Source organism: Lynx canadensis, chromosome D4 (genome assembly GCF_007474595.2).
Source record: "Lynx canadensis isolate LIC74 chromosome D4, mLynCan4.pri.v2, whole genome shotgun sequence".
In the NCBI taxonomy this organism is placed as follows: Eukaryota; Metazoa; Chordata; class Mammalia; order Carnivora; family Felidae; genus Lynx; species Lynx canadensis.
In genome coordinates, this window is record NC_044315.2 from 14621219 (window position 1) to 14637265 (window position 16047).

A 16047-nucleotide genomic window follows, 5' to 3' on the forward strand; every position below is an offset into this window, starting at 1 on the left:
TCAGCTAGCAAGCTGGTGGTAGCCAGGTAATTATTCACTTAATCTATACATTTTCAGTGTAATGCTCACATCCTCAACTATGCTTGGCTTCCCCCCGTGTAGAGACTCTGTTTTAACCTCTCTGATCTTCTGTCATTGTTGGCCAAGGGGAGGAATTCAGACACATGGATTAGCCAAAAGAACCTAGGGAAAGAGATCCAATGATTCATTAAAGCCTCCAACCAATCTTTCTTCTCTTGGCTCTTTACTTACCTCTGTTTAATGCCCAGTTCCAGAGATATCTGATGCTGCCAATTTCTGATACTTATGTTTTCTGAAATGAAGATTAGATCAGTTAGTTAGTTAGTTAGTTAGTTAGTTTTGGCCTTCTTGGGTCTACCAGGCCCCTTGGTTAACATTCATTGGTCTGCTTTTCTGACTTTCTAAAATGGTGCTATTGTATTATCTCCATTTAAACTTGGATATATCCCTTTAAAAACCTTATCTATCTATCTATCCATCACCTATCTATCTATCTATCTATCCATTCATTCCTTTACTTGGTGGGAGCAAGATTAGATTCTTGTGTTCATCTCACTGTCCGTGTTTTCCCAAATCCAGTTTATAACTTTTTATTCCCTGATATAATGCCTTCTGGATACTAACTGCGTCTGGATAAGTATTAGTGGAATTAAAACATACAGAACCTGGAAAATCTCCATTGCATTGTGGTCTTCAGCTGATTGAACCCTAAGCATATATTAAAAACATACACCATGCTCCAAATGTATCTATCTTTGTGGTAACTCTCTGCTTTCCCAACCAAAGTCAGAACAAAGAGAATCTTTGTGACGAGTCCTCTTTTTGCTTCGCATATAAATAAGCCTCCAGGGAAGAGCAGCCCAACAAGTTTATTATGGGTTGTAAATCAACAATATTAAAACTGGTGTTAGCTGTTAGCCCTTGAAGTGTCAGGAGACTGGGATTCAGTGGGGGTCCCTTCTTTCTCAGTATGGTCCTCGGTGAAAATAGTTGAAGTTGTAAATAATTAACTTTATCAATGAGTGCACATTCATGCAGCGTCGGTCTTCCATTCCAAACACATTTGGCTGAATATTGATTATGTGGCTGGACATTCTTAGACAACTGCTTTTCTTCTGGGTTGTGGTGAGTTACACTGGATTAAAACTGCCTCTCATAAAAAATAGCTTCCTACATTATTTAAATATCATTTGTTCATGTGCTAACACAACGCTGGATGCTCGAAGAACTGGGTGTTAGTCCTAGCTCCACTACTTTCCAAGTATAAGATTCTTGCTTAGTCCTCTCAGCCACCCCAATGCCCGGGCTTTCCATTTACAAAACTGAATTGCTATCACTCATCCTGGTTGATTGATAATGGGCACAATATTCACCCTTGTTGAGGTGATGATAAAATGAGTGAATGATGAAAAAATTCTGTTAGACCGCTTTAGCTGTATAAAGGAATACTGTTTTAAATTTTTGAACACTAGGTTAAAGCAAGATCCTTGAACTAAAATATTTAGTGAAGGCAACGTACTTTTAAAAAGTAGCAGAGACAATGAACCCTGAGTCCTTTGCCTCTCGAGTAGCATACGGGTTAGAAGCAACACAGAGACTCGACCTTTGGCGCCCACAAGTTCTCCTCTTTGCTCTTACTTTTGCCTGAAGAACATGGAACCACTGAGATCTTGATCCATTAGAGGCTCTAATTTTCAAAGGGCCCTGTGTTTTACTTGGCTTCTCTCCTGACCCTGAAGTTAAATGTGAGTTCTAGGATCTCGCTGTTCATCTTATAGAATTATTTTGTAAAACAGTGAGTAAGATCGAGTTTACAGGAGGTTGTCTATATTTGTCTGCCTAAGCATTCAAAATCTCATTGACGACAGCATTTTTTCTTATAGAACTCTCCATAATGTCAAGGGCTCTTGGTCACCTTAGCCAAATGTCATCCGTTGCTTTTCAAGAGAAAACCCAAGTCTATGTTTTGCTTGTCTTCTCTGGACTTGGATTCGTGGCATTGAAAAGATTTCACACGTACTATCAGTGACAGTCACTTGGAAGATAGACATACACAAAGCCAGTCTCAAGGATTTCTTCCTTTATTTCTAAAATACCTTTTGACCACTGGAAAAGGGGTTGATCCTTTCCTTTTGTTTCTTTTAGTATGTTCACAGTGATACAGAAAAGGAGAGAGAGAGAGATCACTGCACACAGGGAGTTTTCTTTTTTTTCTTTCACATGAAAGACTTCATTGTTCCACCTCCACAGTTGACTGAAGGCCCTGGAGAAAGTAGCAAAAGATCAAGAAAGAGAGAAGAATGATTACTGACGTATTTTCAGAGTGGCAGGCTCTGACTAAATAGAAATACATTGATTTGTGAAAGAGGATCCTTGTTATATTTTAACAGTCTAATGGGCCTTGCTTTATCATTAGTGATTTTGGTGCTGCTTGTACTTGATTTGATCATGAACGGAGCCTTTAAGCCGACTTTATAAACCCGCCACACAAGAGTTGTCAGCTGTGATTAGATTTAATGAGTATAAGTGGAAAATATATCAGTACTTTTCACCTTTTTCCCTATCCAATCCCTTCCCTCCTTTTTGATTTTTGGAACTTTTCCCCAAGCCTTTCCCTCCTCTCTTATTTCTTACTTCTGGAGAATCAAAGTATAAATAGACACGTGAAAGGAAGTGAGAATATGTATCTACATACTCCGTTGTTTGTTTTTTTGTATCCTTAAATAAGCACACACAATCTGTGGTGCTGGCTGCTTTTGTGTAGCTGTGTATTGACAAGATTACCCAAATTAGGAATTTTCAATGCATAATTATGACCGCCAGTCTGCTGAGAGCTTTAGTTGGGAGCAAAAACCAGGTCTGATAGAGCCAGACATGGTGGGGGAGGGTGGTGATAGTGGTTATGTAGAGCTTAGGGAGAGCTCTTAGTGGGTTCATTCATTAGTGTGTTTTGGGCTATACGGTTAAGTACAACAATTTATTAATTTAAATAAGACTCGTGTCATCTTAAGACTCTTTCATTACACTCCTAGTAAAAATCCCCATGCAGTGGTAAAAATCCAATGGGAGAACTATCACTGAGAATTTTCTCAGAAGTTTCTGAATTGGGTAATTGATTTTTCTGAGAAAGAACACAGGAGACAGAGAAGTTGTGGGATGAAAACAGATCATGTGTTCAGTGTTTGATAAGATGAATTTGAAGTGTCCAAGGGCTATTGGATAGAGCTGTTCAAGAGGGCTTGATATAGCTCTCCTTCACCAGGGAGAGCTGTGCTGAATGTATGGATCTGGAAGTCTCTGGTGGGTTAGTCAAGACCCTGAGGGAGAATGAAATCATTTAGGTAAGTAGGTGATTAGAAGAACAAGGGACCAAGTCTGGAACCCAGGAGAATCCCAATATTTAATGACAAAATGAAAGAAAAATATCTGTGAGGAAACAAAGTCAGAGAGGTTTGAAAGGAACCAGTGGAGTGCAGTACCATGGAAGCTTTGGAGTAAATATTTTAAAATGTACTTAGACAATTACCCAAGTGACTCCAAAGCCAGCGCCAGTCTGATCCTTCCCAGGCAGGGTGAGGATCTCCAGCAAGACAGGAGCAGAATTCCTTCCGCACAGGACTGGAGGCTTCCGCCATTTCTCTTTGGGAGAGCAGCCATGAGGCTTAGGGCTAAAAAGGAGCTCATTATTACTGGAAGGTTGGGGCCCAAGGTGAAAGGGGAGTTACTAAGGGTACACATTTATTTATGCCAAATCAATTTTTTATAGATGATTTTTCTAGCAGAAAGAAAATAAATTTTAAAAATAAGAGAATATGGAATCTGGTTCTAATTCATCAGTTCCTTTTTTTAGACTTTATTACATTATATTTTGACCCATTTTTATAAATATACATGAGCACACATCGTATGAGCCTTGTACTTTTTGCTAAGTAAATATCACAATTTCTGATATATTTCTATGGCTAGATATTTCTGATGGTATTACACAAGAACTATTTACCAATGACCCTAGGCATCTTGGCAAAATATCTGGAAAAGTCAGCGGCAAGGTCGGTTTCTTGTTTATTTATTCAATCTTTCTAGTATTTCAGTTGCTTTTTGTCCCCCTCACAAGCTATTTTCTAGTCCCTGACCAATGCCCAAATGTGAGTTGCTGTGAATTCAATGGATTATATATATATAGGGAAAACATTGGTCCTGAATGTTTGGAAGAGACGACACTAATGTTATGTGTTTCACATTGAAATTTCAAAAAAAAAAAAATTATGTGATTGGCAATGAAAATGCAAAAAAAAAAAAAAAAAAAGAAAAAAAGAAAAAACACAAAACAAAACACTAGTCTATTTTTAATTGAAAACCTCAAGGAAGAACATTTCTAACATTTTGGGTAATAAAAATATTAGTCTCAGGTAAGAGAATTTTTTCTTTGTGCTTTATTTGAAAAACAGAGGACTAGAGAAAAGAAGAAATTCAGCCATTTCAAGTAGTGACAAAATGAAACATTCTAACGTGGGAAAGTGGCACAGGACAGAAACATCAAATCTGTTTGTCTTCCTACCAATGAAGTGACCTTGGGAAGATACTCCCCAGGTCTGGATTTTCTGATCTGTTAAACGACTGGATTATGCCAGCTATTTTTTTGTTAATGTTCTTTACTGTTTCCATGTGCTTTGATTCCCAGTAAGATTTTATCACTTGACGTCAATCAGCGATACCATCCGTGCTCAGTTAATCAATATCCATTTAACTGACCCGCTAGAGTAACCATGTTCTCCATCCCCTTGGTATGACATGCTGGACAATGCCCATCGCAGAATAGAGTCAGGAGACTATGCTAGTACGTCCATGCATTTTTGTCCCCATCAACTGAGTTCTATGTGCACCAAGAGTCAGCTAAATTTGCTCCCAAATCTGCTAGTGCCAGTTGTGTTTGTTATTGACATTACCTAATTGACCAAGTAGTATGAAAACCAAAGAAATACGAGTGTGAAAAGAAAGAGCTGTTTCCATGAGACCTAAACCAGATGCTCTGGATACAACCTATGGGTGGAGGGGCGTAATCTAATAAGACATTGTAAAATATTAGAAAAGATTCATAAATATCTAGTGAAGTTGATTTTCATGTTTCTTTGCAGCTGAATGTATGTATTTATTTATTTTTGCGAGAGAGAGAGAGAGAGAGAGAGAGAGAAACCCAAGCATTCTCCACACTGTCAGTGCGGATCCCAGTACGGGGCTCGATCCTATGAACCTTGAGATCATGACCTGAGCCGAAACCCAGAGTCAGATGTTAAACCAACCGAGCCACCCAGGCCCCCCAGCTGAATTTATTTTTAAAATTCATTTTAAAGAAGCTGAAACAAGAGACCACAGATGATGCTTTAGGCAAGGGAGTAACGGAACTCCGAGCAGACTGTAAGACACTGTTATACAACAAAAGATCGATGAATGAATGCACAAAGAAACGATCGAAGCAAAAGTAAATTATTTAGGTATGCATGTATAATTTATCTTTCCTCACTTTTAACTTTTTTTTTTTTTTTTTTTTTTTAATTAACCCAGTGACTACCAGTCCTGGCTGTGTCCAATTAGGTGGCATTTACTCCTATTTGTCATATTGAGGTCAGGACCAGGCTGAAATGTCCAGGTTTCCTTTTCTCTCTCAATATTAACAGGATATACTATACTAATGAATACTGTGAATAAGATCCTGCAGAGCGCTTTTCTTTTCTGGGCTTTTGAGATATACATATTTATTTCAAAGCTAATCACATATTACAGGGCAGTAGGACTATTTTCTGGGATCGAAGCCTGCCTTCTGTTCTTACAAAATACTTAATGTCTTCGAGGCATATTTTCTACCGCCGAGGCATTGCAGTAACTCACTAGCTCACTGGGGTTGAGGGGATGAAGCAATCATATACACACAGCAAAACACGTGGCATACAGTAGAAACAAAGAATACGACATTTATTATCCCTTAAGGTGGGTTTCAAGTGCTTCTAACTACCAACTGACTTCGAAGGTAGTACTGAACTCTAGAAATTGTCAGGTGAAAAGAATTGGATTTTATGCACCTTTTCGGGGAGAGCAGAGGCCAGTTGGAGAGAACAGTAGGATGGTGGGGACCATGTAATCAGATTGCACGGTGGCTGGAGGTGCCAAGGAGCAAGTCAGAACCCTCCGTTAGGGGTCAGCGATCAAGCTTAAGAGATCAGTATTTACCGCAGCCGTTCCCAAGTGAAGTGTTCCCTCTGTATAAAGCGCTGGTGCTGGAGGTAAGGAACTATGCCTCTTGATAACTGCAGGTATGGGCTGCGCTTCCTTTCCTACAGTTCACTCTCAGCACAGCAGCTAGAATGAGACTTTTAAAGCCTACGTGAGAACATGTCACTCCCGTGCTCAACACCATGCAAAGCTTCTCGTTTCCCGAAGAGTAAAGGCCAAAGTTCGTAGAATAAATGGGCTTCAAGGCTCGACGATGATCTGGGACCTTCAATCACTTCTTTGCTTTCAACTCTGATGATTCTCGCATTAGCTCTCCTCCAGCTACGCTGGCCGCCTGGGCATTTGGTTTTGTTTTCTTGCTTTTTGTTTTGTTTTATTAGTGGAACAGTCTCCTGTCCTAAGATCTTGGTGTTCCCTCCCCCCTGGAACATTTTATCAGCACAGTTGCTGGCTCAGCCCCCTCCCTCACTTCTTTCAGGGCCTTGGTTAGGTTTTCCTTTCCCAGGGAAGCTGACCTTGGCGGTCCCTCACATCCCACCCTGGCCTCCAGCCTGCTCTCATTCCCTTTTGTATCTTAGAACTCACTCCGTCATCTCGCCTGGTTTTTCTTGCCTCTCTGAGCTAGAATGCAAGTTCTACGAAGGGCAGGTTCTTATCTATAGCTTTGTTCTTTTATGTACCCAGGTGCCTAGAACAGTGCTTGGTACACTGTCAGAACTCATGAAATACTGATCAAATGAATGAACAAATGAATGGAAGAAGCAGGACTGGCCAGAAAATAGTCCAAGGTACTCTCTGCCCAAGGGCAGAGCAAATGGCCAAACCACCAGGCTCTGGGGATTTGTTGAAGAGAGCAAGGATCTCTTCTGACCGGAATGGCTCTCTGATTCCAGCCACATTTGGAAATCTCCCCTTTCCCTGAGTCTCACTATTTCTTGATTTTATTGCCTTGTATTCAGGTTTACTCAGGCGCAAAGTCAGAGAACTGTGGCCAAGACCCAGATGATCCAGATAATAAACGTGGCTTTGCTTCAATTTTGTGACATATGAACAAATAGCCATTAAGGCCTTTTTTCCCCCCTCTTTCCTCCATTACTTGTCTCTAGTTTGGTTTAATGATTACCTAATGATTCAGCAGTTATGACTTTCTTTCTTTTTTTTTTTTTTTAACTCTTGCAGTTCCTGACCCTCTCATGCTGCATCCATAGTTGGTATTGAAGATTTAGTAATTCTCTTTCTTCTCTTCTCACCTAATTGTAGTTTAAATGCTTTCAGTTTTCATAGCTCTCTTGATGCATACAATAATAATCATACTGGGGGTGCCTGCGTGTCTCAGTCGGTTGGGTGTCTGACTTCCTCTCAGGTCATGATCTCGCAGTTTGCGGGTTCAAGCCCTGCGTCGGGCTCTCTGCTGACAGCTCAGAGCCTGGAGTCTGTTTCGGGTTCTGTGTGTCTCCCTCTCTCTGCCCCTCCCCTACTTGCTCTCTCTCTCTCTCTCAAACAAATGAATAAAACATTAAAAAAATTTAAAAAAATCATACTGCAATAATAATTATGCTCTAATAATAATTATGCTCTAATAATAATTATAAAACTATTTAGATCTACTGAGCCTATACTATGTGCCACATTCTGATTTAGGAGCTTCAGGCATATTTTCACTGATCTTCCCACCAGCCTGGTAGGGGGGATATTTAGACCTCAGTGAATCTACTTTGTCTTCTTCGCCATGTACTTTTTGTTCTGACTGGCCGCATCAGAATCATTGGAAGTACTTGGTGACAGATTCTGGGACCCCACTCCAGAAATCCTACGGACAATCAGTGTTTTAACCAACTTCCGAGGTAAAATTCTGGACACTCAAGTTTGGAAACCACTGGATAGGTATCGAGGCAGAACGTGTCTTAAAGGACACTAAGCCCTGAACTTTAAGCTGCTCCTAGCACATTGCAGTCATCACTAGGCAGCTTTTTACTTATTTACATACGGAAGTTAGCCTTCTTCTTGGCAAGCCACACTCTGCTTTTCCTGCCCCTGTAGGATCCAACATATATACTATCACACAATCAAAACCAAACAAGATCCATCTTGGAATTTCCAGCCAGCAAGTATTGTTTAAGGAGACCTTTGTCTTTTCATGCCAAATTGTGCTATTTGACCCTACAATTTGATTCTATTTTGTAAGGAACAAAGGACCAAACCATTTGGTTAGTGCATCTGGGAACAAAAATCTGAATACGCATCGGGAAGATGACTAGCTTTTCCTTAATCTTCTTATTTATTTAAGTAATAGAATATAGCATGACTCAAAAGTCAGGTAGGTAAAATTGCATAGACTCCTATCCCTATAATCAAATCGGAGGAAAAGTGAAGCAATTGTCCGGATGTGGGGTTGACAAACTGGTCCACAAGCCAAATCCTTCCTGCTACCCATTTTTGTAAACAAAGTTTTATTGGATCACAACCATCCACACTCTTTTACACTTTGTGTATGGCTGCTTTCATGCTACAATGAATAGCAGGGTTGAATATTTGCAGCAACAGCCGCAGGTATGGACAACAAAGCCAGAAATATTTACTAGCTGGCCCTTTCCAGAAAAAGTTTCTGATCTCGATTATTTAGAGATTATTCATTTTGGCTCTAAAATATTCAAAAGTTTTCATATGGAATTTGACAATGGAAAGATAATTTAATCTCACTAAATACCTAGGGAATGAATGAATGATGACAATTTTCAGTTGGACTCTCCACAAAAAGAGAAATTAACTCGGTGAAGTCACTAGAAGTGTTAGCAGTTGTTAACCTATAACCCCACCCCCGGAATTAGTCCATGGGCCATAAAGCACACATTTACCTCCTTCTTAGGGAGAGGGGAGACAAGTCTTTATGAAAAGACATTCATTTCAAAGTGAAGGACATGCTCATCAGGGTGTGAACAAGACCGTTCATTGATGTGTGGAAAAAGGTAATATAATTTATGGCTTCAACTTAATATATAGAGAAAAGAAACTAAGCGTCACTGATATTTAATATATAAGGAGGCACCAGTCCCTGCACAAATGCACGGTCAGGCATTTGTGAATTTAAGAAATTTAAGAAATTTGAGAAATTCAAATTTAAGAAATTTGAGATTTCTTAAAGGAAGTCCCAGAGGACTGGCTGCGGCGATCTCTTTTGCTTGATTTCAGTGTATGAACACACACTAAATTTTGCGAGTACCTGGTTAAGTGATTTAGGGGTTTCATCATCTACTTCATAAAATGGACAAATGGATAGAAAGATTCCCGGAAAAACATCTGAGATTGAAGATAATAATTCATGCGTTGCTTAACAGTGGAAAAAAAGTGGCAGAGTTGGCCAGTTCTTCAACAGCCAAAGGAGTAAAAGGTTAATTCATAAATTCTGATGGACTTTGAAATGATCAGGAGAATATATTAAAAATGGATTTACTTCCCCTATCATTACAGACCTCATTCTAGTTGAGTACTATGTCAAATTTAAACAAAACTGTTGCATAATTGGTGGCCTCAGTTAAAAAATGAGTACCATGATCAAGTAGGCAAGATAATGAGGTCCATTTTCTTTTCATATCCTTCTATCATTGGAAATTAACTTTTCAGCTCTGACAATCATTAAAATCAAGTACAGAAATGATGTACATAAAGTGGGTCTGAACCACAAATGATAAGCCCACATTTTCAAAAATAACCAAATATATTAAATCACATTGTTTACACAAAATTTAGTGATAATAATGATTTTTTTAAATGTTTATTTATTTCTGAGAGAGAGAGAGTGAGCGAGCACGAGTGGCGGAGGGGCAGAGAAACAGGGGGACAGAGGATCTGAAGAGGGCTCTGCACTGACAACAGAGACCCCCATGTGGGGCTCGAACTCATGAACTGTGAGATCATGACCTGAACCGAAGTCAGATGCTTAACTAACTGAGCCACCCAGGTGCCTTGATAGTAATGATTTTTAAAAGTAAGAACAATAAGATTTTCTTACAATTAATAAATAGAGTAAAAATAAAATAAACCATTATTTATGTTACCTTTATCTTATCATACATATATATATATATATATATATCCATATGTATATGCTTAATTTTTGTATTATTTATTTACATGGCATTAAAATTTTAGAAATCCCCTGATTTAGACAATGCTACGTGGGTTCAGTCTTTCTATGGGAGTATGGTAGGTTTGTTTGTTTGTCTGTTTCTAATTTGTTAGTGTTTATGTTTGAGAGAGAGTGTGTGAGCAGGGGAGGGTCAGAGAGAGAAAGGGAGAGAGATTCCTAAGCAGGCCCCACACCGTCAGTGCAGAGCCTGATGTGGGGCTCGAACTCACAAACTGCGAGGTAATGAACTGACCTGAAATCAAATGTCAGATGCTCAACCGACTGAGCCACCCTGGAGCCCCAGTATGGTAGGTTTTATCTCTGCCTCAACTTTCCCTTGACTGAACTTCCCTCAGTCTGCTGAAGTCTTGGTAGAAGGACATGAGTTGCAATGACTCCACTACATGCACCTTTGTATAAATATTTATCCCGTATTGTCACATACTTGTTTGTGTATTTTATGTTTGTCTACATTGATGCTGTCTTTCATTAGTTCTGGTCATTTAAATACTAAAGATATTACTGATTAAACTTGCTTTTTATAGCCCCTTCCACAGGCAGTTAGCTAACTGACACCCTTGATGCTTGTTTGCTTCTCTTCCTGGAGAAATTATCTTACCATTACATATTTCATCGAATCTGATTGATTCTTATACAAACAATGGGTGTGTTTTGCAGATGTGGGTATGTTTGGAAATGGCAGCTTTCCTGGGGCCAAGAGGGTTTGGACGATATTGACTTTGTTCACTTTATGTCAAAACAATAAATCACTCTCCTTAGGAAAAAACTGTGCCTCAATCACTTCAACTTATTTCATATTTCTTGAGATACAAAGAGCTCACCTTCATACCACAAATTGTGTCAAATGGGATACCTCCTCTCTGTCTTTTCTGGCCAAAGCGAGTCTATAATTTCACATCTCAATAGTTATGTCCATTCAGAGTTTTTGTCATTTAGAGACAGTACCACCGACGTTGCCAAAGCTCTCTCTAATTTTTCTTCATTAGATCACATGGTTTCTTCTATTAATCAAGCTATATTTGACTCCATAGTAGTTCTCTTTTTCCTCTGTCAATTTTAGCCCGGCTACGGAAGTTCTGCCAGCTGTATTTGTCGCAGGAGAAAACCTTAACCCTTTATGTCTGCTCCCCAACTGACCGGAAAGTCTCGTCTCTCATTAGCTTTTTCTACGTTGGGAAGCCAGTCTCAAAAGCAAGTCTCATAGCTCTTATGGGGTTCTGCAGATGTCAAAATGCCCCCTCTTCTCCCAGCCCAACTCCCATTCCCAGCCTCTCTGTGTTGCCAGCTAGAACTGAAAGTCGCGAAAGCAGATTGGCGCTTGAGACATGGATGGAAAATTTGTGGGGAAGGCATACAACAGCAGGCCTCTACTTCTCAAATTGATGGGCTCCTACCCTAGAAAGGTTTTGTTTCGGGGTGAAACCAACTTTAATTCCATATATGCTCAGTTTGAATATTTTAGGGAAGCAGTCACAATAACGACCTCTGATGTGGACTGAGCTCTCGTCTCATGGCTGAAGAAATTTATTTCTTCTCTAAGCAAATGGTTATTCGTGGCAAGCCCATACTGAAAATTAATAGCTTGGGAGTTTCTAATGGAAAATAGAGAAAAAAATCATTTTTTGAAAGTGTTTGGGAAATGAGGAGTCATTCATTGGTGTCTCAGCCAAGTGCTTTGTACAGAGATGGAGAGTCACCGAATTTAGCACGTGTACAGTATTCGCTAGCCAGTAAATCCCAGGCAGGAAAGAACAGCTACCAAAATGACACATTTTCTATTTATATTTCATGTCCCTAAGCCAGCCACTTATTTATGCTTACAATGTGCCAAGCATGCCCTAGGCCCTTTACATAAATAATTTTAGCGGTTCTTAACATATCTTCTACCCTTATACATCTGAGGGATATGCCACCTTGTCATCAGAAGCGATGGCTCCTCCACAGTGGTGTAATGACCCATTCTCCTTGGTTCAGAGGGAGCAGATTGGGGGACACATGAAAATTTGCTGGAGAAACTAGAGTTTAAGGCTAAATCTGGCTCCAAAGCTTGTGTTCTAAGCTACTATCCTCTAATAGCCTCTATCTTTGCCATCTTTCACCGCGTATTGTGGGCTAAATGTTACCACCTTTCCCAAATTCATATGGTAAGCTCTTATTTCCCAAGGTGATGATAGTAGGAGGTGGCGCCCTAGGGAGATGATTAGGTCATGAAGGTGAAGTCTTCATGAATGAGATTAATGACCTTATAAAAAGGACCACAGGGGCACCTTGGTGCCTCAGTCGGTTGAGCGTCCAACTCTTGACTTTGGCTCAGGTCATAGTGCCAGGGTTGTGGGATGGAGCCCCATGGAGATTAAGATTCTCTCTCTCTCTCTCTGGCCCTCTCCCCTGCTCATGTGCTCTTTCTTTCCCTTTTGAAAAAAAAATAATAAAATTAAAAAAGTAAAATAAAAAGGACCCCTTAGAGCTCCTGCCATGTGAAGACATAGTGAAAAGTCAGCAGTCTGCAACCCGGAAGGGCACCGTCCCCAGATGCCCAATCCTCTAGGGCCGCCATCTCAGACTTCCAGCCTCCAAAACCGTGAGAAAGAAATGTTTGTTGTTTGGAACATCCCACCTCTGGTGTTTTTGTTAAGCAGCTCAAACTTGCGGATGCTAGCCAAAGTATCTACTAAAGCTATTCAGTGAATGTAAGTTGAGCTAAATTAAGGCTTGTTCAGAGATCATACTAAGAAAGGGTTAAATGAATGGATTCCAGGAAAGCGATAGACCCATGAATATTTCCTACCAGTTTTGTTTCTCCACCTAAAAACTTTTGACACCACCCCTCCACCCCGCCCCAATTTGGTCAAGAGGTCCAGTGGAGTGAACCAGGCTGGTTCCATAGGGGTGGGGGGCAAAGGGGTGGGGAGGGATAGGGGTAACACTGCTGGGCAGCTGCCTGGCTGGGGCAGAAGGTGAAGGTCCAGTAAATGGAGTCGAGTGGAGGTTGGAGAATTGGGAAAGACAAGCGTGAGCTGTTGACCATCTGATTAAGTGAAACAATTTCACAGAAATGCTCCTGATGGGGAGTTGTGTTGGCTGGTGGTGTCTCCATGAGAGAAGTGATGTTGGGAGAAACAGCACACTCCTTCCCATGCATCAGGACTCAAATTCAACCTCCCCTCCTTTTGAAAACCCTCCAGAACCCCCCTGGCCCAGGTAGAACCTTGCTACGCTGTGCTCCTAGAACTCACTGTTAATACCTCATTGTAGATTTCACCTCATTTTATTTTATCAAGTACCACCTCCAGGGTGTTTAGCCCCCCTAGCTTGCTGAGGGCCCAGAAAGACTTTGCATGTATTGCTGCTTCTCCTAATTAGATGCTGGTCAAATAAACAATTGATTCAATAAATTCGAACATATCTGTGAATCTTCAAACCTGACCATTTTGGTTTATGTAACAGGTATGAAGTACTTCAGGGCCTGCGATGAGCACTGTGCCATATTTTTCTACTTTTCAGATTAAAATAGAACTGGCTCTAGGCCCCACCTGCCAGAAAGGAGGGAGATTCAGTATCACGCTTCTGCCTTCCTGCTATCGACTGAATGTTTGCATATACCCCCTTCCCCACTCACATATTGAAACCTAATGCCCCCTGTGTTGGTGTTAGCAGTGGGGCCTTTGAAAGGTGCTTAGCTCATAAGGGTGGAGCCCTCGTGAATGGGATTAAAGCCTTTATAAAAGAGAGAGTCCAGAGAGCTCCCTCACCCTTTCCACCATGTGAGGACACAGTGAAGACACTAAATCAGGAAGAGTGTCCTCACCAGACACTGAATATGCTGACAACTTCATCTTGGACTCCCCAGACTCCAGAACTCTGAGAAATAAGTTTCTGTTGTTTATCAGCCACCCACTCTAGGGTATTTTTGTCGTAACAGCCCAAACAGACGAAGACGTTTCCCAACCCCTTCTCCTGGATCATCCACTGTCCCCAGGGGCTAACGCCACAAAACGGAGTCTGCCAGACCCCTCCTCTTCGGTGACCAGAGGCCCTGACGAATATCTGTCCACTGCTGCCTTCCTTGTCCAGGCTCTGCTGGGACCACCGATTTTCCACTGTCCCTCTGGTTCTGCTGCTTCAGATAGTAGCAGCACATAAGCTTATCCAGTTTCCTGCTGAGCAGCGTGGGACTTGAGAAAGGATGGCACCAAAGGGTAATACAGTTTGCTCTCTGATCACTCGAAATCCTTTGCTCCGGCCCCAAGGCTACTAAATGATGCTTACCTTTTTAAAAGCCTACACCGCCGGGCTCCCACAAAGTCCTTCATCTGGCCAAAGAACACGTGGGCATCTTCTTGTCTTTGAAATGAGAATCATTCTTGGTTTTTTTGAATTCTAGAATCCTCTCAGGGTGCAGGCTTCTTTCCTTCTTCATCTTCCTAAAATATAAAGGGGACCTTCTCCCCCTTTCCTACAATAAAGTTTAAAGGACCATTAAGAAGGACTTGGGCTTCAGAAACACCCAAATCGATCCCCTGCTCTTTCTTGGGGATGGGGGCAAAATACCTTTTGGTTTCACCCACTCCATGGATAGGAGACTTTTTCATATAGAATAAAAAATCCAATATGAGTTAAATTATCACCTGCAGATCACTCTGCCATATCAAAGATGCACAGGGCAAGAAAGCATGTTTTCGTTAATTCCCTTCTTGAACGGCAAGAGGGCTCGTCTTTAGTTATGACCTAAACATAAAAATCTGTGTCATAGTGTTTCAACCTTTATAATCTATTATTTAGCTCTTGCAAAAAATATGTCCCGTTAGACGGTCCAGAGAGGAAACATTGCCAGACTTGCTGCCAATGGCCTCCCAGAGAGACAACTGAGGAAGCCAATGTCACAGGGTTCTGTTGAAAAAAAGCGGCCTTTTATGGTCCCCCAATATCCTCGCTTCGATGGTTTGGCAGGAACTTCTCCGGACCAGCGTGCAGAGGAAAGAAGTAGAGAAGTCTCCCTGTAGTGTTATACTTGGCTAGGGTTGCTCCACATCATTTTATATACTTGGCTAGGGTTGCTCCACATCATTTTATGCCTCGTAACTCAATGAGACTGCTTGCTATTATATTAAGAGGCATAGCCGCTCATGAAAACATGTCCTTAGTACTGGAGACTGAGGCCGGGAGAGATTTGTTTATCTCCGTTCTGCACTGTGTCCGGAACTCTCCTGGGAATCATTTAGGTAATCACGTGACACCAGGCCACTGGCCCATTGGTCTCCTCTCTCCGCCTGAATCTCCCTTTTGGGAGAATGTCCTTGGGGGCCTTCCCTGCTCAGGACTGTTAAATAATGGTGAAACTCATTACAGTTTGGGGTTTGAAGATTTTCTTTTTCTGGAGACTCCTTGGCTTCTAGACAAAGGCATCTATTTCCTACTTAGCTTTCTTTGAGTTGAATACACGAAGATGATAAGGGTGTGGGGTCCCCTGTCAAGCCACAAACATAACCGGGCCTGTAATAATACCCTCCCACACTGTTATCTTGCTGTGACACGGTATGATTCAAGTCCTAATCCTGTTCCCCTACCACTAAAATTAAGTGGTTTCACTCTGTTAAAGGCATCGTCCTCAGTGGAAACTCACGAGGGCATGTACATGTCACACAGACTAG

The 16047-nt window shown here is 41.1% G+C and overlaps 1 long non-coding RNA gene across 2 annotated transcripts; it reads right to left on the reverse strand.

The window, feature by feature from the left end:
- Positions 1-252: 252 nt before the first annotated feature.
- Positions 253-15426, reverse strand: LOC115500035. 2 transcript variants are annotated; one of them, XR_004344337.1, is made up of 5 exons: positions 15025-15426; positions 14666-14852; positions 3548-3689; positions 2118-2284; positions 253-313 (listed from the first exon to the last, which is right to left on the reverse strand). It is a non-coding gene; the product is annotated as an uncharacterized LOC115500035 (long non-coding RNA). The 2 variants fall into 2 exon arrangements; XR_004344336.1 differs by having other exon boundaries at positions 14948-15426.
- Positions 15427-16047: the final 621 nt, after the last annotated feature.